Source organism: Podarcis cretensis (genome assembly GCF_951804945.1).
Source record: "Podarcis cretensis genome assembly, chromosome: 3".
NCBI lineage: Eukaryota > Metazoa > Chordata > Lepidosauria > Squamata > Lacertidae > Podarcis > Podarcis cretensis.
The window spans coordinates 22,464,344-22,489,325 of NC_137172.1; the positions used below are offsets into that span (position 1 = coordinate 22,464,344).

Below are 24,982 nucleotides of genomic sequence, written 5' to 3' on the forward strand. Positions count from 1 at the left end.
ATCCAACCAGAGACTTCAGATTGTCCTGATGTCACAACATGACCCTGTTTCTTGGGTGGCTTCAAAGGGCTCTGATGCACCCTAGTCTCAGACCCTGGGGTTTCACAAGAACAGATGTGGAACTTGCTACTGTTTAGCAACCTACTGGCTCTCTCAAAAAAGCGGCCAGTGTCCGACTTAAATACATGGATTTTATACTGGGATCAGGCCAGTAACTACAAAGGTACTGCCACATAGGTATGCTAATTTCAGAATAAGGCTAGACCAACAAGCCTGATCACATCAACAGAAGTCAATGGATGGAAGCTAATGGGGTTAAAACAACAGAGAATCTGGTTCACATCAGCGATCCAAACGTAAAAGGCTCTGTAGATTTTTACCACCAATTCCCTGAGCTATTCATATCTTCTTAGAACAATCATTTAGTTCAAGGGGGTCCAAGTTCTTAAATTGTAGCTTGTTTTTCATTTAAGTAAGGTTACCAGACATCCCCGTTTCCTGGGGACAGTCCCCGGATTTACAAATCAGTTCCCATACAAAATCCATGGAAGTTGAAAAGTGTCCCCGGATTCATTGAAAAAATCTGGTAACCTTAATCTTAACACAACTTGTGCTGGCAATAAGAGTAGCTTTCTTCTGGCTGTGAAATCTTTTCTTTTACAAAAACCAGCTTTTAAAAAAACTGGATTTGTGCACAGTACAGTGGTACCTCAGGTTAAGAACTTAATTCGTTCTGGAGGTCCGTTCTTAACCTAAAACTGTTCTTAAGCTGAGGTACCACTTTAGCTAATGGGGCCTCCCACTGCCGCCGTGTGATTTCTGTTCTCATCCTGAAGCAAAGTTCTTAACCCGAGGTACTATTTCTGGGTTAGCGGAGTCTGTAACCTGAAGCGTCTGTAACCTGAAGCGTCTGTAACCCAAGGTAACACTAGTTTCTTTAGGAGCAGTTCACCTTTTCCTAATCAAATCCTCCAAGGTGTTAATTTCATTCACTACTCATTCTGCTTTGATTTAAGAGCACAGCCCAAGCCCTCCATCACCCTCTTGCTGAATGGCACCACAAAGCAAGATAAACAAACAATAGGAACATAGGATGAACATAGGAACTGTCTTGTGCTGTTAGACCATTGGTCTACCTCTCTGATGGTGAGAGCTGTCTGACAGTGGAATGGTCTCCCTCAGGAAGCTGTGGACTCTTCTTCATTTGGATGGCCATCTGTCATGGATGCTTCAGCTGAGATTCCTAAATTGCAGGGGGTTGGACTAGATGACCCTCGGGGTCCCTTCCAACTCTACAATTCTATGATTCTATGATCTAGGCAGGAGTAATGTCTACACTGACTGGCACCGGCTCTCTGGGGTCGCAGGCAGGGAGTTTACCCCCAGCCCTAACAAATGACACCTTGCTGAATGAAGACTCAGCCGAGCATCCCTTAGAGGCTGAGTTTCCGATCATTATTTCTGCTGACATGGTACAGCTGTTGCCGAGTTCGTTTTCCTCTTCTCCCCCCTCCTTCGCAGCAGATTCAATTCTTTTTTTTCCAGCCTCCCCCCTCCCCTCTGGTCACAGAAGGCTTTTGCGGGAACAGGAAGGCATGGCTTGTTTGAGCCGTGATGTAATATCAGATGACAGGTGGGTTTCAGGGAACTCTCTGGGGCCCTGGCCTCTTTAGAGGTTTTCCCACTCTAAACTCAATTACACTGGAGTTTCATGCTCCAAAGCAAACTCTGGTCCTTCTCTTCTTGTTATTTATTTATTTATTATTTTTATTTTATTTTTTTTAAAAAACCCTATTTCGACGAGGTAAATAATTCATGATGATGATACGGGTCTACCATTTAATATTCATCGAAGTACATATGTTTGGAAATTGGAAGCAGAATTTAGTCCATTTCCATTCTTATACCGACAGAGTTTTCAGAAGGAAGCTGTGGCAAGTTCTAATTCAGCTGAGATGGTGTCTTAGCATAGCGCAGTGAAGGCAGACCCAGGCAGACCCAGGGCAATCTGGTGGTGATTTTACTGGGAATCTGCAGGGCAGTTAGGTAGACTCTGTATTTAATGGTCTTACATACATGCTAATGCACATTCTTTCAGTTGCTTCAAAATGTGGCAAACAAGCTCCACAGAATTTGGAGGTGCTCGTTCCTCAGAGTGGTACATCTGCCCAAAAGTCCTACCAAGAAACCATGTCTTGCTAGAAATGGTTTTAGGTGGGAAGCAGACATTTTAAATGATGTTTCCAGTGCTCCCCCCCCCCATATATATAAAAAACGTTTGGGGTACTCTCATTTTGACTCAAGAAAATCACCATTTTATAGTTCAAACCAGGACAAATAAATACAGTAAATGGACAAAAGTACAAAGATTCGCAACATGTTTAGGGGTATGCGTACCCCTGCGTCCCCTCAGAAAAAAAGCACTGGCCATTTTCAGACATTTGAAATAAAAGGTGCACTTCGATAACTGTTTCTTGTGGGCCTCTGAAAAAACAAATACCTCTTCTTTCCTGAGTATTACTGAGTATTAGTCCTAGTGGCAGAGGCGTCCCATTTCACACCACCTGGGAAATGGGAAGGGACTGCCCCTCACAGCTGTGTGGCTCTGGCGCAACCATGCTAACACTTATGGTGATGTTGAGCCTGTGTGCTACCGCCCTAAACATCTATGACTCTCTGGGTGGTCACTGCAAGGGTCTCGCTGTGACCTGCACCACTGCATTGCAATGCCTTCTCCTGCTCACAAGGTGTCAGGTGTTTGTGCAAGAGCCAGGCCCTGTGACCAATAGGACTTTGAGGGACTGGGGCCTTCCTAAGTTTGTTCTCAAGAGGCAAGGCGCGGCCACACAGGTGAGGCCAATTGGTAACTCACAGCACCTGGTGGCAAGAGCTGGGAAGGGATATAAGGTCAGCATTTCCCTTTGGCTCTTTGCCACAGCAACATGTTCTCTGCTTTGCTGCGTTTGGCTTCTTGCTTCCTGATCCTTGAACCTCGACTCTTGGCTTCCTGACTCCTGGCTTCTGGACCCCCGTTCCTGCTCCCACCCCGCCATCTTGCCCCGGTCCTGACGTCCCCTGCCGGGACTTCGATCGCCCATGAACCGGACCGTGACACAAGGTCTGCTAAAATTATTAGCCGAGCAAAATATCCAGGAATGTGCACATGCATATTAAGGCTTTGACAAAATTCTACTGTCACTTGGAGTCATGTGGTTCTGTCAGGAGCTCCAATCCTAGAATGAGGGATCCTTGGAACTCTGTGCACCTGCCCCGTTTAGTGACATGACATGACATGACATGACATAAGGCTGTAGCATCAGGCCAGAATAGTAAACACAGAAAACTACACCCAGACAGGCCCTGCCCCATCTCACACCTGATCTTTGGACCCTCCTAGACGGGAAGGACTATAAAAGGCTTCATTTACAGCTGCAGCGGTGAACCTTTGGTCCTCCAGATGATGCTGAACTACAGCTCCCATCAGCCCTAGCAAGCATGGTCAATGGTCAGGTGTAGGAAAATGGTTGTTTGTGCCTATGTGGCAAGATGGGCGCAGGCTGTGCTGGGCATGATGAGCGCGTGAACACCTCGTGCAATGTTGATGATTGGTCCACATAGCATAGCCTGATGGTGGCATGATACCCATGTATGGTATTGTCTTTATCTGCCGGCTGATACAATGTTGTATTTTCCTTAGAGAGTATGTTTTTACTGTTCATAATAAATGTTGGGCTCCAGCAGCCCTGGGGTTAGTTAGACTCCTTCAATCCATCTTGGTGTGAGACTGATTATTACTGATGACGAGCAAGTTCTCGTCAGTCAGGAATGATGGGAGATGCAGTTCAATAGCATCCAGAGGGTTGGAGGTTCCCTGCTCCTTCTTTACAGATTGGGCCCTTTCTGAGCTGCATGGGACTCAGCTACATTAGTACCTACAGGACCGTCTCTCCTCCAAACAAAAACATCTTGGGAGGTCCCGGGCCACAGGGAGGTTAGGCTGGCCTCAACCAGAGCCAGGGCTTTTTTGGCTGTGGCCCCGATCTGGTGGAATGCTCTGTCACAAGAGACTAGGGCCCTGCAGGACTTGACATCTTTCCACAGGGCCTGCAAGACAGAGCTGTTCCACCAGGCCTTTGGCCAAGGCACAGTCTCACCCTCTCCTCTGGTAATCCTCACAGAACTCTAGCCCAATGGTTGCCATGAATTTGATTTTGATTTGATTTTAAAATGAATTGATTTTAGAATGTTGTGTTACTTTTATTGTTGTTAGCCGCTCTGAGCCCGGCTTCAGCTGGGGAGGCCAGAATATAAATAAAATTTTGTTATTATTATTATTTATTAAAGAAAATGGGTTTTATCTGCGTTAGAACAATGTGACACCAGATGACACTGTGGAGTCCCGTCTTTTGTCAATGTAATTTCCCTTTATGAAGTTTACAACACGTTTCTATGCACGCTTCTTTTATGGGTCTGGATCCAGCCATGGTCTTCCTGATTCTGGTGCACTTCTGCATTTTCTATTGGTTTTGAATTGTGTTTGTTCATTGGCACTGATTTTACCCTTGGATCTGACAGCTGGTTTGCTCCCTGACTCCCTGGCTCATCTTGGGTTGCATCCTGTGGCTCACCCCTGACAGCTCGCTCTCCTGTTCCCCCACTTTCACATAGAGGGTAACACCCAAATCGGGTGGTCTCATTTCACAGTGATTTGAATGCAGGAATTCGCTTGCCATGGCTCTTGAGCCCCCCAGAGATCTTCCTAACGTGTGAATCCACTTCTGACTTCACTAGGCATAGTAATGTGTGAACTGAAACATAATGAGTTTGGGAATGATTTGCTTGGCAATTCCACAACCATCTCATGGAATAATTTGATCTTAGGGGAAAAAATTACAACAATCTTAATGATATCTTGTTACTCTCAGCTTTTCCAAAACACTAAAGGTAAAGGTAAAGGGACCCCTGACCATTAGGTCCAGTCGTGACCGACTATGGGGTTGCGGCGCTTGTCTCACTTTATTGGCTGAGGGAGCCGGCGTACAGCTGCCGGGTCATGTGGCCAGCATGACGAAGCTGCTTCTGGCAAACCAGAGCAGCGCACGGAAACACCGCTTACCTTCCCGCCGGAGCGGTACCTATTTATCTACTTGCACTTTGATGTGCTTTCAAACTGCTAGCTTGGCAGGAGCTGGGACTGAGCAATGGGAGCTCACCCCGTTGCGGGGATTCAAACTGCCGACCTTCTGATTGGCAAGTCCTAGGCTCTGTGGCTTAACCCACAGCACCACCCGCGTCCCTCCAAAACACTAGGAAAATAAAATAAATACAAGTGTGTCTCTTGTTGAAGTGAGGGGAGAGCTAATGAAATATCATGTTCTGCTGAGGCTTGGGGAAGCGGTAAGCAATACTTCTTCCCATCAGGTCAAGGCAGGACCCTGGACAGCGCCCCATGGACCCTTCGGGCTGAGCTATGGTAGATGTTGTCTCAGCAAAGGACCAGAATCATCTGAAAGCTCAAGAAGGCCGGCGGAGGTTCCCTTTCAGGTTGCCCCACCTACTGGGAGAGCCACCTTAACGGGTCTATAGCCAAATCTTTTTGGCTGGCATGCATCTGCATGGCTGTGAAGTAGGAGGGTTCTACTTTCTCCCAGAGTCATCCCTGGAGTCCGAGGGGGATGGGAGTGCCACATCCTCAGGCTGGTAGGGTTGTAGAAGTGGATGCCAAAAGCTCCCCTCCCCCAACAGAGTTTGCTTTGATTGGGCCGTATTGGGACTAAATGCACATGTATGCCATAAAACACTTCTCCCAAATTACCTATTTAGCCCAGCTACTTATTTATTTATTTGCTTGCTTCTCTTGCTGTTTCCATACAGTGGGTTGGTGCGATCAGGGACTGGAGCTGCAGTTTTGTTCCAACTGTCTCTTCCACACGCTGATCGTTCCTGTAATGTGAACGTTTTAAAAAGGGTTGTTTGCCCCATCCGTCTCCTGCTCTTCCTCCCAAAAGCTCACGTGCACGGATGTTTGAAGGGGAAACTTCTCCTTTTGTCCCCCAGAGTTCCATTTCAGATGACTGAAAAATGAATGAACCTGATAAAAAAAGAGTTAACATAATGATGTAGTCTTTTATCTGACTGAATGTTTATGCATGGTGGTATGGCTGATGGCACCCTGTTTAATAATGCAGCAGCCAAGTTCCTAAGGGGACAGGGCTTGATTTGAAAACAGAATATGGTGCACTCTAAATTCTCTTCCCCAAGGAACGCTGACTAACTGATAAGTGCCATGAGCTAGCGTGGGGACTGATTCTGTCAAATCAAGCTCAAATGGAAAGCACAATGTAGAATCTTCTCAAGCCTTCATGAGGTAATGCGAGCAGACACTTGTGACATTAGACAGTACATCAGCTCGGAAATGCTGTAAAAGTTCACTGTTCTACTACAAGGTGGTCTTTAGACGACAGGATAAGGAAATCAGTGCAAATTTGTTAATGTAACAACTTGGAAAAGCATGCTAAAAATGTCACTCTGTTGGGATATGTGATAAAACCTATAGGGATGTAACTGCCATTTGTGTGCCCTTGTGAAGCCTTTGGAAGAGTGTTATCTCAAGAACATACACATACAAGGCTTGGGCAAGAAATACACGTCCTTATTTTTAAATTGACGCACAATCTCAGCCAGGGCTAAGCCGGCAGTTAAGCTTCCGGTATTAGCTTTTGGGAGCTTTTCAGGGACACAAGTTGTTTAATTTATTAGTACAGTGGTACCTCGGGTTACATACGCTTCAGGTTACAGACTCCGCTAACCCAGAAATAGTACCTCGGGTTAAGAACTTTGCTTCAGGATGAGAACAGAAATTGTGCGGTGGCGGCAGCGGAAGGCCCCAATAGCTAAAGTGGTGTTTCAGGTTAAGAACAGTTTCAGGTTAAGAACGGACCTCCGGAATGAATTAAGTACTTAACCAAGGTACCACTGTACATATTTCACTGCCAACAGAGGGTAGGGGGAAAGAACTTGACTTCTTTGTGCTTTTATTCTTTGACTCAAGTGCCAGAGTGAGCCAGCATGGATCGAAACATTCTGCACCTGAAGTTAAATGCGCCTTATCCCAGATAGAATGTGTTTGCACTCTTGGGGGAAAGAGAACATTAGAAAGCTATAAACGGAACCAACACAAGTGACGCTGACACAAAACCCCACACATACATTAAGTAAAATAGAAACATCACCTCCCGACCCCATCCCACCCACCCTGGCTCCCTCCACCTCTTCCCCCCTTTTCTTCCTAATGTAACCCGAATGTCTCAACAAATAAAACTGACCTATGGAAAATGCAACTTGAAAAAAGATATATTGTGCATACCTTTGTAAACCAAGAAAACTTTAATAAAAATATCAATCGGGGGGGGGGGGGAATGGAAAACTGACTTGAATGGTTATATAGTAAAATATGCAGGAATTGAAGATATTTAAAATGAACCATGGAAAGAGAAGAAGGGAAGTCATTGGATATCAATAAGTTTGTAAAATGTTTATTTTGAATTGTAAAAAATTGTAAAAATAATAAATTAAGACTAGTGATTGTCAAAAAAAGAACGGAAGAAAAGGAAAAAGAAAGCTATAAACAGCTACTAGCCATAGTGTTAGAATTCATGGACAGCCAATAAAGCTGAGTGTTGGAAGAATCATGACAGATACAGTGATGCTTCACGTTACAGACTCCGCTAACCCAGAAATAGTACCTCGGGTTAAGAACTTTGCTTCAGGATGAGAACAGAAATCGTGCGGAGGCAGCAGGAGGCCCCATTAGCTAAAGTGGTGCTTCAGGTTAAGAACAGTTTCAGGTTAAGAACGGACCTCCAGAATGAATTAAGTTCTTAACCCGAGGTACCACTGTAAAGGAAATACTTCTTCATGCAGTGAGTTGTCCAACTATGGAACTTGCTCCCACAGAATGCAGTGATGGCCTCCAAAATGGATGGCTTAAAAAAAAAAGAAAAAGGATTAGACAAATTCATGGGGGAGAGGGTTATCCCATGAATTCCTAGCCATGATGGCGTTAAGTCTCTGAACACCAGTTTCTGGAATCACAGATGAACAGAGTGCTGCTGCATTCAAGTCCCGCTTCCCACAGACATCTGGTGGGCCACTGTAAGAGCAGGATGTTAGACTAGATGAGTCATAGGCCTGATCCAACGGATTCCTCTTATGTTCTTACAGGGTCTTGAGAAAGGAATACATGGAAAACCTGCAAGCAGAGCTTGAACAGAATAATATTCCCCCCTCCTGTGGCTTCCAGCAATGGGTATTCAGAAGCATTCATGCTTCTCTCTGTGGAGGCAGGGCATAGCTGCCAGGGCTAGAAGCCATTGAGAGCCTTAGCCTCCATGAATTTGTCTAATTGTCTTTTACAGCCATCCGTGTTGGTTGCTACCACCGCCTTCCAGAGTAAGTTCTATGCTTCAACTGTCATGGACAGGTTGTGTGCTGGTCCAGGGGGCGAGGTCCAGGACCTGAGTCAAGGGTCAGCAGACAGTCCTCCACGGGCGAAGCGGGGTCCACAGCGAGGAGCCGGGCAAGATCAGGAACTCTGGGGGAACAGGACTGGGTGCTGGCCGAAACAGCTCTTCAACGATGTTGCTCCCGCAACCTGGGACCGGGCTGACTGGCCTTTATCTTCTCTGAGGTCAGGGGCAGTCCTGGCCTCCAGGAGACCCGCCTCTCCTGGCCTTAAGGCGAGCACTCCTCCTGGGAGAAACCAGTTCCCTTCGCCTCTCTGCCCTGAGCCTCTGCAGCTCAAGAGAGGCCGGTGGGTTACTGGACCCAGAGGGAGACTCACTTTCCCCTGACAGGGCTGGGAGAGGCGCACCTGTAGGCACTGTGTCCTCAATCGCCTCCGGAGCCAGAGTGGATTCACCTGGTGCCTGCTGCTGAGGATCCGGCACAGGTGCAGGCGCTTCAGAATCAAGGCCCTGCCCCAGTTCAGCTGGCCCTGGAGGCGGGGACTCCTGTGCAGGCTGGGATTCCTCCGGTTCAGCCTCTGAATCGGATTCCCAGGCCAACAGGTTGGATGCAGAGAAATGGTGGGAGGAACCAGGTGAGGAACCCACAAAGAAAGAAGACTCAGGGATGGGATTGGTGGTGGGACAATGATGAGTGGTCAGAGGGAGTAGAGGGAGAAGTCATAAGCGGAAGAGGCAACAGGATTTAGTGAGCAGGAAGAGGCTGTGGCAGAGAGCAGTTCAGAATCAGAGGCAGAAGCAGAGGCTGGAGAGGAGTGAGGCAGAGATGAGGCCAGGCTGGTGAAGAGGCATGGGGGTCTCCCCCTCCTGCTGTGACAAGCTCCCCTCTCCTAAGGTCTTCCAGAACCAGGAGGGGCATGAAAATGGCAGAGGAGAAGTTAGCTTCATGCAGGCACAGTGCTTGAGGAAAACCCTGGCGAGGAGGGGACTTAGGCAGCTGTGGGGAGGCAGGGGTCTTCAGTTGTGGCAACTGCTTCATGGAGGCAAGATCGGCTGAAGCTGAGTTGCTGTGCTCACTAGGTCTGGCACTCCTGTGCAGATTCTGTTGTTGCTAATAAGGAGTTAACTCCAGCTTGCTCAGTGGGATTTACTGCTGCTCACTGCTGTCATCAACTATGCAACTTCACTGGATGTCCCTGAGGTCTACCATTCCTTTGGACATAATTGCATTACAGTGACCATTTATCTAGTCTCTATGTGCTACTTCAAGTTATGCTGTGCCGTTTATAAGACAAGGTTACTATGGCTAAGCACATTTGTGGTATGAGCGTATACCAAAGACCTTTTGCAGTGGTACAATGCTACCTTAGCATTTTCTATGATATCTTAAAAATAATCTTCTCTTTGTTTCATTTGCCTTCTTGAACTCTTTGGTGTTGATCAGAAGTGAAAAACCTTTTCGACCCGAGGGCCACATTCCTTTCTAAGCAATTTTATGAGGGCCAGCAGAGGATGGAACTATTAAAAAGTCAATTATACCTTTGCAAAGTTGGCTAGATTCTACACATGCTCACTCCATCTATACAATCAAGAGGCATGATCAGAGTTCATAGACACAGTCCAGCCAGGGTTGGGGTGTGAGTCGGGCCAGTAGGCTTGGGGAGCCTTCCAAGGGCCAGACATAGATGCCTGGAGGGCTGCATTTGACCCCAAGGCCTGAGACATACCCACACCTTTTAAAAATGACAGTCATCTGATTTTTACTGCTGTAGCTCAATACTTCAATCTATAAGTGGCCAATGGAGGAAAACCAAACAGATGCTTTGGGCATTTACCTTATTTTCAATCACACATGAAGCAGAAATATGTTAGAATCCATAATTCTATAGAATCTTTTGTATAAGAAGGAAAGCATGGCTCTAACTTATGCCTAGTTGTAAGCAGGTATCTGTTCATTGTTCATCTTGAAGTTAATTGCTTTTGAGTAATGTGCAGCTGGGTGCCGATGTATACGAAGGTCAATGCTAGCGCAAAAAATCTCAAGGTAAACATGACATTTAAAGCAGGTAACTCAGATTCACAGCTCTTATGAAAAACAAGGCACCACACTTCCAGGGAGCTACTAAAGGTGATACAAAACATCCCATTACTTTTTCTCAGAGCTTTCAATAGACATGGAGATGTGTGGAAACTCACAATTTTGTAACAGGACAGTGATATCACTGGTATTTTACTTGTTATTCCAGTGTCACCGTTCCTTGTGAAACAGATCGTGGTGCGAACAGGCTTCAAAAATGTGTCCAGTTAGGAAACAGTGACCCTGAAGACAATAAAATAATGTGGGTTAAATCTATAAGCAAGTGCAATTGCAGACCATTCATCGAGTGGTGGAGCTTCATGCTCCATCATTGGGTGCAGAGAGCAGGCGGGGGCGGGGCTAGCGCACGTCCTGGGGGCATGGCCCATCGCCTGCAGGGGCGTGGCATGCATCCTGGGGGTGTGGCACATTGCCTGCAAGGGCGTGGCACCCAGCGCGGGGGGGGGGGGCAGCCACGATGGCACCCCACCGGGATCGCACTGCCGGGGGCAGTGTGCTCCCCCCACACCCTTCTTCCTCTGCCAGTGCATTCAACTACTATACATTTTGGGACGTTGTTTGTCTGTTCACTGTACATTTGGACTCCTTTCAAGAAATTGTAACCTTTTGCATGATGGTTGCTGAGATAAAGTTTTTGTCTATGTTTGGATAAAACTGGGCGTAATTTTGAATCAAGATGGCAGACCGGACCTTTCAAAACTGCACTGATCTTTAGGGATTTTGTTTAGAATTGCCAAGCAACACCAGGAATGAGGCTGCTAGTTTTAAACATTTTTAATTTTCATTGTTCGGGATATACTGAATTCAGTACAGAGGGCAGGAGAAGCATTTCAAGGAGTAAGACCTACGGAAGTAGTTTCCTCTGTTTGATCGCTAGCAGCTCTTCGCAGTCACATTCCTCTGTGTTCCTCAACAACCGTATGTAAACACAACTTTGCAGAGAGCGCTCAGGTGAGGCTCCTGTTGTGTTTGGCAAACATTAGAAGTTCTGAATGCCTGAGGCAGCTCTTGTCTCAGCTACTTATGTGACTGTCAAACCCAACCTCTGCCGACTTGTGGATTAGACAGATTCATGGAGGATAAAGCTATCATTGGGTACCCCCCTTGCAGGCTTGATACCCAGAGTGTTGGATTCAGCATGCTTCTGGGCACCCGTTGCTGGAGGAGAAAGTCCTTGTTGCCTTCAGGCTCTGCTTGTGGGGACAAGTTGTTATTATCATCACATTTATTACATGGGCATCTGGTTGGTCATTGTGAGAACAAGATGCTGGTCTAGAGAAATAAGACCAACTGCTTTTGAAAGTTACCGTATTTTTCGCTCTATAAGAAGCACCTTTCCCCTCCTAAAAAGTAAGGGGAAATGTGTGTGCGCATTATGGAGCGAATGCAGGCTGCGCAGCTATCGCTGAAGCCAGGAGAGCAAGAGGAATTGGTGCGCACCGATCCCTCTTGCCCTTCTGGCTTCAGGGATAGCCACGCAAAGCCTCTTGAGAGCAGTGGGAGCGCTCATGAGGCTTTGCGTTGCTTTCTTGTTTCTTGTTTTCCTCCTCTAAAAACTAGGTGCGTCTTATAGAGCGAAAAATACGGTACCTTAGTTTCAAAAGAGGTGTCATGGGGATGTGGCTGTTTGAGAAACCTGTGCCTCAAACATTCCTAGGTGTTTCCGTGAGCTCTGGTTTCCATCACGGTGTCCCATTGCGCTAGAAGTGGTTTAGTCATGCTGGCCACATGACCCAGAAAGCAGTGGCAGAGCAAGCCGATTGGGTGCCTGGGGTGGCACGCATGCCCTGCGCACAGGGGCAGTCGCCCATGAGGCTGGGTGAGCCAGGGCAGGATGCTCTGTGGGGCCTCCGAGGAGTCTGCCTGCCTCCTCCCACTCAGCCGCCCTACACCTGAGGGGGAGGCGGGGGGCAGACCGTTTGGGGCAGTGCGGATCCTGTGGGCGCCCAAGCCACCACGTCACTCCCAAGAGAGACCTGTGGCTCGGGCGCGCTGCATGCCCCACGGTGAGTGCCGCTTGGCATTTTGTCACCACACCCCAGTGGTGACACTTGGGGCGATCCGCCCCCACCACACCCTCCTTCCTCTACCCCTGCCAGAAAGCTGTCTGTGGACAAACGCCGGCTCCCTCAGCCTGAAAGCAAGATGAGTGCTGCAACCTCATAGTCCCCTTTGACTGAACTGTCCAGAGGTCCTTTACCATTTACCTTTTACCTAGGTGTGTGGATCTTTAGATCCAGGCCTTACTGTTTTGCTCTGCAGATACCGATAACTCTGTGAGGGTATCGTATTATTTAGAGATTAATGGCCACAGATGGTTTCTTTGCAATGTTCTTACAATCAAGAAATCCCCGTTCCTTCTTACAGAAATACCCAAGAGCCACGCACGAAGCTTCTCTCCTAAACAACTGTCTGAAGATAATAGGGAGATGAAGGCACCTACTTTACATTTCTATAGCTCTCCTCATTTGAGACACTGCAGGCACTTTACAAACAATAACATGTTTAGCTTCACAAAGCACTGGTGAAGTAGGCATTATCCATAGTTTCTATGCAGAAAAACTGGGGCAAGGAGAATGTTTGTTGTTGTATATAAACCCCCATTATTTTGAAGTGCCTCCATTTTTCTGTGCTCACCTTGGTTCCCCTGGAAAAAAATTGCACAACACATCCAAATTTGCATCTGTATATCTGTTTACTATACTGTGGCAACATATTTGCATTGCTCTTTTTTCTTTCTTTCTTTCTTTCTTTCTTTCTTTCTTTCTTTCTTTCTTTCTTTCTTTTTTGAAACTGCACCACTGCAACAGCTTTCTTGGTTTTTTAGTATATTTAAAATTGTGATGTTATTGACTCAGTTTTTTAATATATTAAAAATTGTGATGCAGCATCAAACATTGCCGCTATGGCATGTTTGATGCTGCTATTTTACTTTACGATTTTTAGATACTGGTGTTGTTATTTTTTTAAAAAAAGTTTACTACTGTAAGTTGGAAAATATTGTGTTTTGAAAGGTGGCAAATAAATAATTGAAATTGGCACTAGCTGCAGCTTTTTCCTTCAAAATAAATCTGCAATGCCATTTGTATTTATGAATAGATGGAATTTGGTTCAGGCCACATTTTAATGCAAACCTATCGAACACACACTTCCCAAAACAATCTGAAAACCAAAGTGCGGAGGGGCCACCAGGTGGCGCGTTGGAAGATGGCTGACAATAACATCTCTCTGACCCATACAAGGTAATTAAGGGGCTGCTATGGGAAGTAGGCAGCCTTCCCTCCCCCCCCCCCAGGATGTGGGGGACCCTGTCTTGCCAGCGGTGTTCATAATGCACCCCCTGATCCAAGAGATGGGGGTGCAGAACACTTGGCACGAGCCCTCGGTGAAGTCAGCTCTTCCTGACGCCGATTCCAATTAGCGCGTGCTGGTTGCTTCAGCTCGGAATTATAATTGGAAATATATGGTTGGAAAGGAAGCTAAAGCACATACATCAAGTAAAGCTCGAGATAAGGCTGCTGATTAATGGATCTCTGTGACCGGGAGTGACGGACGGATAAGTAAATCTTCTGATGAATCACCACTAGGAGACTGTATGTTTGGAACGAAGGGGGGTGGAGGAAAAAAACCTTTTTTTCTTTACACGATGTGATATTAATAACCCTTCACCCCAGAAAGAAATAAGATCGTCGCGTTTTTATCAATCATAAGCAGGATTTTAAGAACTGTGTGGGGATGGATTACAACAGAAGAGAAGACTGGTGAACGGTGAGGAAGAGGAAAATTTTTATGACACAGTTAAAAATGTCGTCTCACCAAGACAGGCTTGCCGGAGAAAGAAGGACAGGGGGGAGGAGAATCAGGATCGTTTGAAAGAGAAGGAGTGTTGGAATGCAAGTTTGACCTGACAGAGTCCCCTGATTTGTTTGATATATCTGGCTAGCCTGAGGAAAAATAAAGGACAGACCAAAGGTTAACTTTGTTTATGGAAGAGATGAACAGAGGCTGTCCCTGAGATAGTTTTTGAAGAGTACAAAACCCACACAGAGACGCTAGTTTCTGGTCTGCTTGTGAGAACCATCAGAGATCGCAAAGAAAGGAATATATGATAACAACAAGATGAGAAAGAAAGTAATAAAGGACTATCCGGATCGAACTGGATAGAACTGTCTAATTTAAAGCAGTAAAATATGTGATGCCTGGAGCTATCAGGAATTTTGGACTCGTGCTGAGCTTGATGTATGGGTACCCTTAACAAAATTCAAAATTTGGCTGTATAATCTGGAACTAATGTGATTTGAATAATGTGATGTGATTGGCCTGTTAATAAAAATTATTTTAAAAAAAGAAAGAAAACCAAAGTGCAGCTGTCCTTCAAAATTCACACTTCCCTGAATTTTGCAATGCAATTCTCAAACCAAATCATGTGAACCAAATCATCTCAAACCAAATATTATAGAGAAAAGCATTGTTATGTGTTGGGGTGCCAGTGTTTTCTGGTTGCAATGCACCCATGATTCTTAGAATTAGTCAAAGTTAGGATTAAACTTTGCCAAACACAGAAATTCCTGGGTTTAGTTTATGCTGACAAGCCAGACGAGCCTGGTAGGGCTAGCTGAGTGGAAGCCATTAAGGAACAAAACAGAGATTTATGCATTGCCAGTGGTTGGACTAGATGAAGGAATCCTCAGGGTCCCTTCCAACTCTACAATTCTATGATTCTATGACTTATACTCACCTTATTTCTAAACTTTGTTGTTGTTGTTTAGTCGTGTCCTACTCTTTGTGACCCCATGTACCAGAGCATGCCAGGCACTCCTGTCTTCCACTGCCTCTCGCAGTTTGGTCAAACTCATGTTTGTAGCTTCAAGAACACTGTCCAACCATCTCATCCTCTGTCGTCCCCTTCTTCTTGTGCCCTCAATCTTTCCCAGCATCAGGGTCTTTTCCAGGGAGTCTTCTCATGAGGTGGCCAAAGTATTGGAGCCTCAGCTTCAGGATCTGTCCTTCCAGTGAGCACTCAGGGCTGATTTCCTTAAAAATTGATAGGTTTGATCTTCTTGCAGTCCATGGGACTCTCAAGAGTCTCCTCCAGCACCATAATTCAAAAGCATCAATTCTTCGGCGATCAGCCTTTTTTATGGTCCAGCTCTTTCTAAACTAAAAAGCCTCAAACACTGTAACCTTTCTTCATAGGAGAGTTACTCAGGCGTCTTTGGTGAGGCACATTGTCAAAAGCTTTATGAAAGTCCAAGGATTTTATGTCAACCGGATCACTTCTATCTATATGCTTATTTATGCTGTCAAAGAACTCTTAAAATAATTCTCATAGGTTTGTGAGACAGGATTGCCCTTGCCAAAGCCATACTGGCTCTGTTTCAGCAAGGCTTAGAATCTTAGAATCATAGAATCATAGAATCATAGAATCATAGAGTTAGAAGAGACCACAACGGCCATCGAGTCCAACCCCCTGCCAAGCAGGAAACACCATCAGAGCACTCCTGACATATGGTTGTCAAGCCTCTGCTTAAAGACCTCCAAAGAAGGAGACTCCACCACACTCCTTGGCAGCAAATCCCACTGTCGAACAGCTCTTACTGTCTTACATTAGTTCTTCCTAATGTTTAGGTGGAATCTTCTTTCTTGTAGTTTGGAGCCATTGCTCTGTGTCCGTTTCTCTGGAGCAGCAGAAAACAACCTTTCTCCCTCCTCTATATGACATCCTTTTATATATTTGAACATGGCTATCATATCACCCCTTAACCTCCTCTTCTCCAGGCTAAACATGCCCAGCTCCCTTAGCTGTTCCTCATAAGGCATCGTTTCCAGGCCTTTGACCATTTTGGTTGCCCTCCTCTGGACACGTTCCAGTTTGTCAGTGTCCTTCTTGAACTGTGGTGCCCAGAACTGGACACAGTACTCCAGGTGAGGTCTGACCAGAGCAGAATACAGTGGCACTATTACTTCCCTTGATCTAGATGCTATACTCCTATTGATGCAGCCCAGAATTGCATTGGCTTTTTTAGCTGCCGCGTCACACTGTTGGCTCATGTCAAGTTTGTGATCAACCAAGACTCCTAGATCCTTTTCACATGTACTGCTCTCAAGCCAGGTGTCACCCATCTTGTATTTGTGCCTCTTATTTTTTTTGCCCAAGTGCAATACTTTACATTTCTCCCTGTTAAAATTCATCTTGTTTGTTTTGGCCCAGTTCTCTAATCTGTCAAGGTCGTTTTGAAGTGTGATCCTGTCCTCTGGAGTGTTAGCCACCCCTCCCAGTTTGGTGTCATCTGCAAATTTGATCAGGATGCCCTTGAGTCCATCATCCAAGTCGTTGATAAAGATGTTGAATAAGACAGAACCCTGTGGCACCCCACTAGTCACTCTTCTCCAGGATGAAGAGGAACCATTGATGAGCACCCTTTGGGTTCAGTCAGTCAGGCAGTTACAAATCCACTGAGTGGTAGCATAGTCAAGACCGCATTTTACCAGCTTCTTTACAAGAATATCATGGGGCACCTTGTCAAATGCCTTGCTGAAATCAAGGTAGGCTACATCCACTGCGTTCCCTTCATCTACCAGGCTTGTAATTCTGTCAAAAAACGAGATCAGGTTAGTCTGACATGACTTATTTTTCAGAAATCCATGCTGACTATTGGTGACCACAGCATTCCTTTCTAGGTGCTCACAGACTGTTTGCTTAATAATCTGCTCCAGAAACTTCCCTGATATTGATGTCAGACTGACTGGGCGGTAATTATTTGGGTCCTCTTTCCCCTTTTTGAAAATAGGGACAACATTTGCCCTCCTCCAGTCTGCCGGGACTTCGCCTGTTCTCCAGGAATTCTCAAAGATGACTGCCAGTGGTTCTGAGATCACATCTGCCAGTTCTTTTAATACTCTTGGATGCAGTTCATCTGGCCCTGGAGACTTGAATACATCTAAACTAGCCAAGTATTCTTGTACTATCTCCTTAGTTATTGTGGGCTGTGTTTCCTCTGCTGAATCATTTGCTCCAAATTTTTCAGGTTGGGCATTGTTTTCTTTATCGGAGAAGACTGAGGCAAAGAAGGCATTGAGGATTTTTTATTATTTAAGGATTTTTTCCTCCCACCACTAGGTCTGCGTGCTGTTTGCTCCATTTGGTCTATGACATTTGGATGATCATCTTCATCAATTGATAGACTCCTACCTTCAGGAGCACTGTCTCCCTCCCCCACATTAGTCAGTTTAAAGCCCTCCTGATGAGGTTTCTGAGATTTTTGGCAAAAACATTCCTCCCAACCGTTGTGAGGTGCAGCCCATAGCTTGCCAGAAGTCCATCTTCAAGAAACTGCAGTCCATGATCTAAGAATCCAAACCGTTCCTGTTTACACCATTTGCACAGGGAGACCAGCTAATCAGCCACAAAGAAACACACACACGAGAAAAACCCTTTTTGCTCCTTCTTCAGCTGCTGCCCTGCAAGCTCTCCCCACCTCCATATATTCTAAATTTTTTAACATAAAATCCCAAGATATATTATCAAAGGCTTTTTCTGCGTCTACAAATATTAGCATAGCTTGTTTCTCATTTCTGGCAGTCAGATATTCCAAAATATTAATTATATTCCTTACATTATCTTTCATCTGTCTGCCAGGTAGGAAACCCGCTTGATCCTTGTGAATAATTTTTTGTAGTATTTTTTAAATCCTCTTTGCTAAAATACTTGCAAAGATTTTGTAATCTGTATTTAGTAATGAAATAGGCCTGTAATTTTTAACTTGTGTTAAATCTGAATCTTGTTTTGGGATAAATGTAATAAATGCTTCTTTCCATGTTTCTGGAATTTCTCTTTCCTTAAGAATACTGTCCATAACTTCTTTCAGAGGTATTGACAGGATGTGTTTCATTTCTTTATAGTAACTTGCTGTAAAACCATCTGGTCCCGGAGCTTTCCCTTTTTAAAGTTCTTTTATAGTCTCTTTTATTTCATCAATTTCTATTGGGGCATTCAGCCTATCTTTTTTTTCCGTCGGGATCTTACCTTTTTCTCTGCTTTTTTTTTAATTGAATTCTGCTGGATGAAAAATCCTCTCATAACCGCCTTGCTGGCATCCCATACTGTGTTCATTTTCGCACCTTTGTTAGAATTGTTTACAAAATAGTCCATCAGATTCTTTTGGGCTTTCTCAACATTTTTTTGGTCATCTAGGAGATAATCATTCATTCTCCATCTCAACGTTCTTTCTTCATATCCTTGTAATTCAAATTTTATTGGACTATGGTCTGAAATTACTCTCGGTTGAATTTCTATTTGCCTGATTCTTGGAGTTAATTCATTTGGGACCCATACTTGATCAATTCTCGACATTGACTGATTTGGGTCTGAGTAAAATGTAAATTGCTTTTCCAGTGGGTGTCTCAATCTCCAAATATCAATTAGATTACAGTTTTTTATCATCGAGAAAAATGTCTTTGGTAGTTTGCTAGTACCTGCTGCTCTTAGCCTATCCATTGACACCACACCGTTCATGTCCCCCATTATTATAATCTTTTGGTCTATATAGTCGAACAGATTTTCTTCCAAATTTTTTAAAAAATCAGTTTTGTTTCCATTTGGTGCGTAGATCCCAACAATTATTATTTTTCCCCCTTGCCATTTGATCTGGACTGCGATGATTCTTCCTTCTTCATCTTTAAAAATTTGTTGAGCTTCGATTTTATTCCTTACATATAATACAATCCCTCTCTTCTTACTTTTATCAGAAGATATAAATTCGTTTCCCAATCTTTTGTTAATCAGAACTTTTCTATGTTTTCTCGCCACATGAGTTTCTTGTAAGCAGATTATATCCAAATTTTTCCTTTTTAGACATTGCTCAATTTTATTCCTTTTTTACCTATCATTCATTCCATTAATGTTCCAATTCAAAATTTTTAATGCCATTATGACCTCTTAATTAAATAAAAACTTTTGTTATTATTTATAGTCCTTCTGCTTTTCCTTCTTCTTCTTCTTGCTCCTCTTCCTCCTCTTCTTCTGTCTCTTTTCCATTCTCTTCTTCATCATCTTTTAGATCCGCTCCTCCTGCTCCTCCCACAGCTCCTTTTTCTTCTTTTTCTTCTGCTCTTAATTCCTTATATTTTCTCAGGAACTTACTTGTCTCTTCTGGGCTTGTCAGTCTATGTTTCTTACTTTTGTAAAAGAAGGAAATTCCTTCAGGGAATTCCCATCTTAATTCTATATTATTTCTCTTGAGAATTTGGACAAATGCTTTGTATGGGTCTGTTGGTTTCAGTAGTCTTATTGGAATGTCTTTGAAGATAATAATATAGCTTCCATCAATATTTAATCTTTTTTTCTCTGTTCTTTTGTAATATCTGATTTCTCATATCTCTGTCCTTAAATGTTATTAGACAATCACCTGGAAATTTTCGTGTTTTAGCTGATCTTACTTTCATTCTGAATGCACTTTGAACTGTTTTTGCAACCTCTTCTGGTTCTATCTCTAGCCATTGAGCCAACTCTTTTATCAATTTCTCCTTGATATTCTCTCCCTGTGTCTCCGGTATGGCTCTCAACCTCAAATTGCCTTCTCTCTGCCTCAGTTTGTTCATTGCGATCGCATCCAAAACTTCCTCCTGTGTTTTATTCATCTCTGACATACCTGTTTTCATTTTCTCTTCCTCTCTTTTCATCTCCTTCATTTCCATTTTTGTTTTCTTCCACCCTTCCTCTAATTTTTGTGTTCTTTCAGATACGTCTTTTAATTGACTTTTGAGTTCATTAACTGTTTCATCTATTTTTTTATCCATTTTACCAATTCTGTTATCCATATGTTCTAATTTAGTTTCTAAATTCTTTTCGCTTTGTTTAATTTCTGCAAACATTCTCAAAATTTCCGCTTTAAACTCTGACTCCTGTTTCGACCCTTTCCTATCCGCTGGTGTTCCTTCACTCGCTTTTTTCATTTTTCCAATAGTATCAATTTATAAGAAACAATAAATTTCAAATTATAACAATCAACTGTTTGATAATATCAAATTACAACAAATAACAAAAGTATATTAACTCCCTCCAAGGGTCAGAAAGGGCAAAGTCAGCAGACCCAACCAAAGGAAGGTGGAAGTTGTTGGGCAGTTCCTAATTCAAAATTTATAATTCCACTGGGAGATGATAATGGAGAGAAGATGATATGGCCCATATAGCTTCTTGCCACCAATTAGGCTACTCCATAATGATATCTTCTGCCACCAATTAGGCTATTTCCAATTAACTGAGGATAGCAAAAAAACAAAATCCAAAATAATCCAGAACAGATGAGTCACGGTAAATAGAAAGAATTATAACCAATTGTAAAAATTATAATCCATTTATGAAAATTATAATCCACTGTGTCCAGTTGTAATAATTGTATTTCAGTTATATCTCACGAAGACGTTCCACCAAAATTAATCCGAAAAAATAAAGTAAGACTTCCAAAACAGGAGATAGGAGCAGGTCAAACATGAAAAGATATTAGTCCATTATTATATTGACCCTTCATAAGTCTCTTGCAAAGATGGATCCAAAGTTATAAGAGGTATATGCAAAAAAAGAGAAAATTTCAAATCCAAATAGAAATATTTTCAAGTCCAAATAAGAATATTTTAAACAGTTTCTAAATTTGGGGAAAATATAATCCATAGATACATTCCATAGGTCGAAAGTCTCAATTTAAATATACTGTATCCAACCAATTAAATTCGTTGTATCCAATCAGTCCATAAATTTACAGTAAAAAAATAAAAACCACCCACACTTGGTAGCAATACCAGCCACTATGAAATCAGCCGCCAGTAAAGCAACCTAAAAATAAAATTAAAAAGAAAAGAAGCCAGAACAGAAAATCAAATTGTAATTCCCTGTTTGACCACAGGGTTCTAAGTCCCGAATATTATATTTGTAATATAAAAAGTTTTTGGTGACTTTATAATTTGAATTTTCCCCTATTCCAAATAATAAAAATTGCCTAATTGCAGTCCTTCCAAGAAAAAAGCAGAAAAGAAACCAACCGAAATAGCAGTCAAATATTGCCTTCTCTTCTTTTACTTTCCCAACAAGAAACACAGCTCTGTAAATAGTAACAATGGAGTCTGAAGCTCCGTTGCGCAGATCTTGAAACCTGAATTATTCACAGACTCCTTCTAATTCAACACTTTATCTCTTCGAGGACTTTCAAAGTTCCAACCCTCTTCCCCCTTTTAACTTTGTTATTTTTCCACTGCTACTTTTCAAAGAGTTACTTTTAAAGATTTCAGAAGAGGGAGAGAGATCAAAGCCGCTAGCGGCAACTCACTTCCCGTTTCCAGCTCTGCTTACGGTCCTGCGTCTGAGCTGATTTCAGGAGACGGCTGACCTCCGTAGTTTTAACTTTTTGATCCGAATCCTTCCTTTAATCCAAATCGATCCTTTTTTGTTCAAATTAGGTCCGAATTTCTTACATTTTGAGAATTGAGCACTTTCCCTGCAAGCTCGGGGCTTCGCTTTCAGAAGGCAGCAATGGCTTCCCCTCAGCCCGCTTCCCTGCCCGCCGTTCTCTTCGCTCCAAACAGGAGTTACCTGACGGCCAGACGGTCAGCATTTCGGCATCAGCGGGAACCAGAACTCCTGGACATCCACCAGAGAGTGTTTTGGGGGGCTACTGCACCCTGTAGCACCCCCTTTTCCTTCAGAAAGCCAGGGATTCTCCAAGCGGAAAAATCCCCGCTTGCACTGGGATCGGGCTCAACCGGAAGTCTCCAGGACACCCCTATTTTCATCAGAGAGATGTAGGACAATATGTTGCTATGCATTCAGTTCTCTGTTGCATCCAGCTTCTTATCTAGAGCATTGACTGTGCTGTTCATTCAGGGCTGGCGCAAGACATTTTGGCACCCAAGATGAACCACAAAATGGCACATTTTCTCCCCTGCCAGGGAGAAAGGCGTGAGGGGAGATCTACATGAGAAACTAAAATTATGCATTTGCTGAAGATCTAGGAACTGGGTATCTCAAAGTTCACAGCACGACAATAATAGGTTTATAAAAGCTGGAGTTTTCATATTTTCTCACCGAGCATCTTATGGAGGCATGAATCTTGCATTCAGAAGTTATTGGGCCGTTGCTGCTGTCTGTTGTGTGGGTGTTAATAGATCCCAGTCTGTTTACACACACACACACACACACACACACACACACTGGTTCATTCATACCCTTCATCTAAGTAGGCAGTAGGCTTGCAAAATAATATTGAGTTTCCTGTGTGCTGGTTCCCAAGTCTTGCTTTATTTTTATTTTCAAGGCTCATTTGCAAGTGTAATGGTCCTTTACACACACACACACACACACACACACACACAGACACACAAAATCCCCCCCAGCGGAGAGCAAACCTAGGGGTCAAATTGCAACCAAGCTTGTGAGGTTTCTATGAGTGGCATCTTTGCCAAAAGGGCAAGCAGCTCAGTGCAGCTGCAGGGAGAGTGCCAGCTTTTTATACTTGCAAATCACATGCATTTACAATTAGTGTGGAAGAGTGCTTTTTTCAATATTATACTCTGTGTGAGTATGTTTCGCTTGAATAAAAGAAATGAATCACTTAGAGGCTATTCTCTTCCGGTGGATTTTTAACAACACTTTAGCCATGCTAAAATGTTTTATTTTCACACAAATCAATGGCTAGAAAAATAAAAAAGGTGAGATCATTTTGAATGCTCCCATTTTTTATGCCTTGGTTTTTGTGTTGTATTTTTAAAAATAATCCCGATTTCCACCCCTTGCATTATAAAATAAATATGCTTGTAATCACATGGGCACATTCATTCAGCCATATATTGTGGGGGGAGGTATATTATTATTTTATTTACAGCACGCACCCCCCCCCAAAAAAATACACATGCGTCAGCCAAAATGGCTCCGAGACAGCTTACAAATCAATAATAATAATAATAAAGCAACCAGGATGGTCCTTGCCACTCAGGCTTACCATCTAAAAGTATACAATCTACAAATGGGGAAAGTGCTATTGCAGTCCTGTCCTGCTTGCGAGCTTCACAGAGCATATAAGGCAGATCTCATTTCCAGTTGCCATATGTCCTCCTTTTCCTGGACATGTCCTCTTTTTCATGGGTATGTAAAATGAGAGTCTTCAAAATATGGCAAACCTATAATGCCTGAACCGAGATTTGTAGGAAGAGAGTGTGAGGAGCTGTGGCAGATAGTGGGGATGAGAGATGAAGTTTTAGGCCTAATAGACAAAATAAAAGCTGACAAATCACCGGGTCCACTTGGTTATCACCTGAGAGTTCTCAGAGTACTCAAACAAGAAAGTGCTGACCTTCGAACCAGAATATGTAACTTATCCCTCAGATCAGCCTGTATACCCAAGGAATGGAAAGTAACCAAGGTAACATCAATTTTTAAAAGGGGATCCAGGAAATTGCTGGTTGGTTAAGTTAATAAGTGTGCTGGGGAAACTGTTGGAAAGTGTTGCTAAAGTTAAATTCCTGAGCATATAGAAGAATAAGAATAAGTGCTCCTGAAGGTAGGAGTCTATCAATTGATGAAGATGATCATCCAAATGTCATAGACCAAATGGAGCAAACAGCAGGCAGACCTAGTGGTGGGAGGAAAAAATCCTTAAATAAGAGACACAGGGGAATGATTAATGGACTTCAATGTCTGTACACTAATGCGCAAAGCATGGGAAATAAACAAGATGAGCTTAAGCTCTTGGTACAGCAAACTAAATATGACATAATAGGCATCACTGAAACCTGGTGGGATAAGTCCCACGACTGGAATGTAATAATGGAGGGATACAATCTATTTCAGAGAAACAGACCAGACAAGAAAGGAGGAGGAGTGGTGTTATATGTCAGGGATGTGTATACCTGTGAAGAGATCCAAGATTTGGAACCTCAAAGCCAAAGTGAGAGCATTTGGGTCAAAATTAAGGGAGAGAAGAATAACAGTGACCTCATTGTGGGAGTTTACTATAGATCCCAAAGCCAAACGGAGGACATAGATGATGCCTTCCTGGAACAGATGGCCAAGCATGCAAAAGGAAGGGAGATAGTAGTAATGGGGGACTTCAATTACCCGGATATTTGTTGGATGTCAAACTCAGCCAAGAGCATAAGGTCAAACAGATTCCTCACTGGCCTTGCGGACAACTTCGTTGTCCAGAAAGTGGGAGAAGCAACAAGAGGAACAGCCATTTTAGATCTGGTCCTAACCAATGTTGATGACCTGGTTAGTGGGGTAGAAGTGGAAGGATCAGTAGGCGCGAGTGATCATGCTCTTCTGAAGTTTACTATACAGCGGAAAGGAGCAGCCAAGCATACTAGGACTCAATTTCTTGACTTTAAGAAAGCCGACTTCATAAAACTTAGGGAAGTGCTGGGTGAGATCCCA

The 24,982-nt window shown here is 43.6% G+C and overlaps 1 protein-coding gene across 1 annotated transcript in view; it reads left to right on the forward strand.

Moving 5' to 3' along the window:
• Positions 1 to 702: 702 nt before the first annotated feature.
• The window catches only part of ABCG5 (ATP binding cassette subfamily G member 5), a 231,802-nt gene continuing 207,522 nt past the window's right edge, over positions 703 to 24,982 (forward strand). The window contains exon 1 of the mRNA XM_079968681.1: positions 703 to 854. The gene's annotated coding sequence lies outside the window, so the exon portion shown is untranslated. The remainder of the gene's footprint in view (positions 855 to 24,982) is intronic.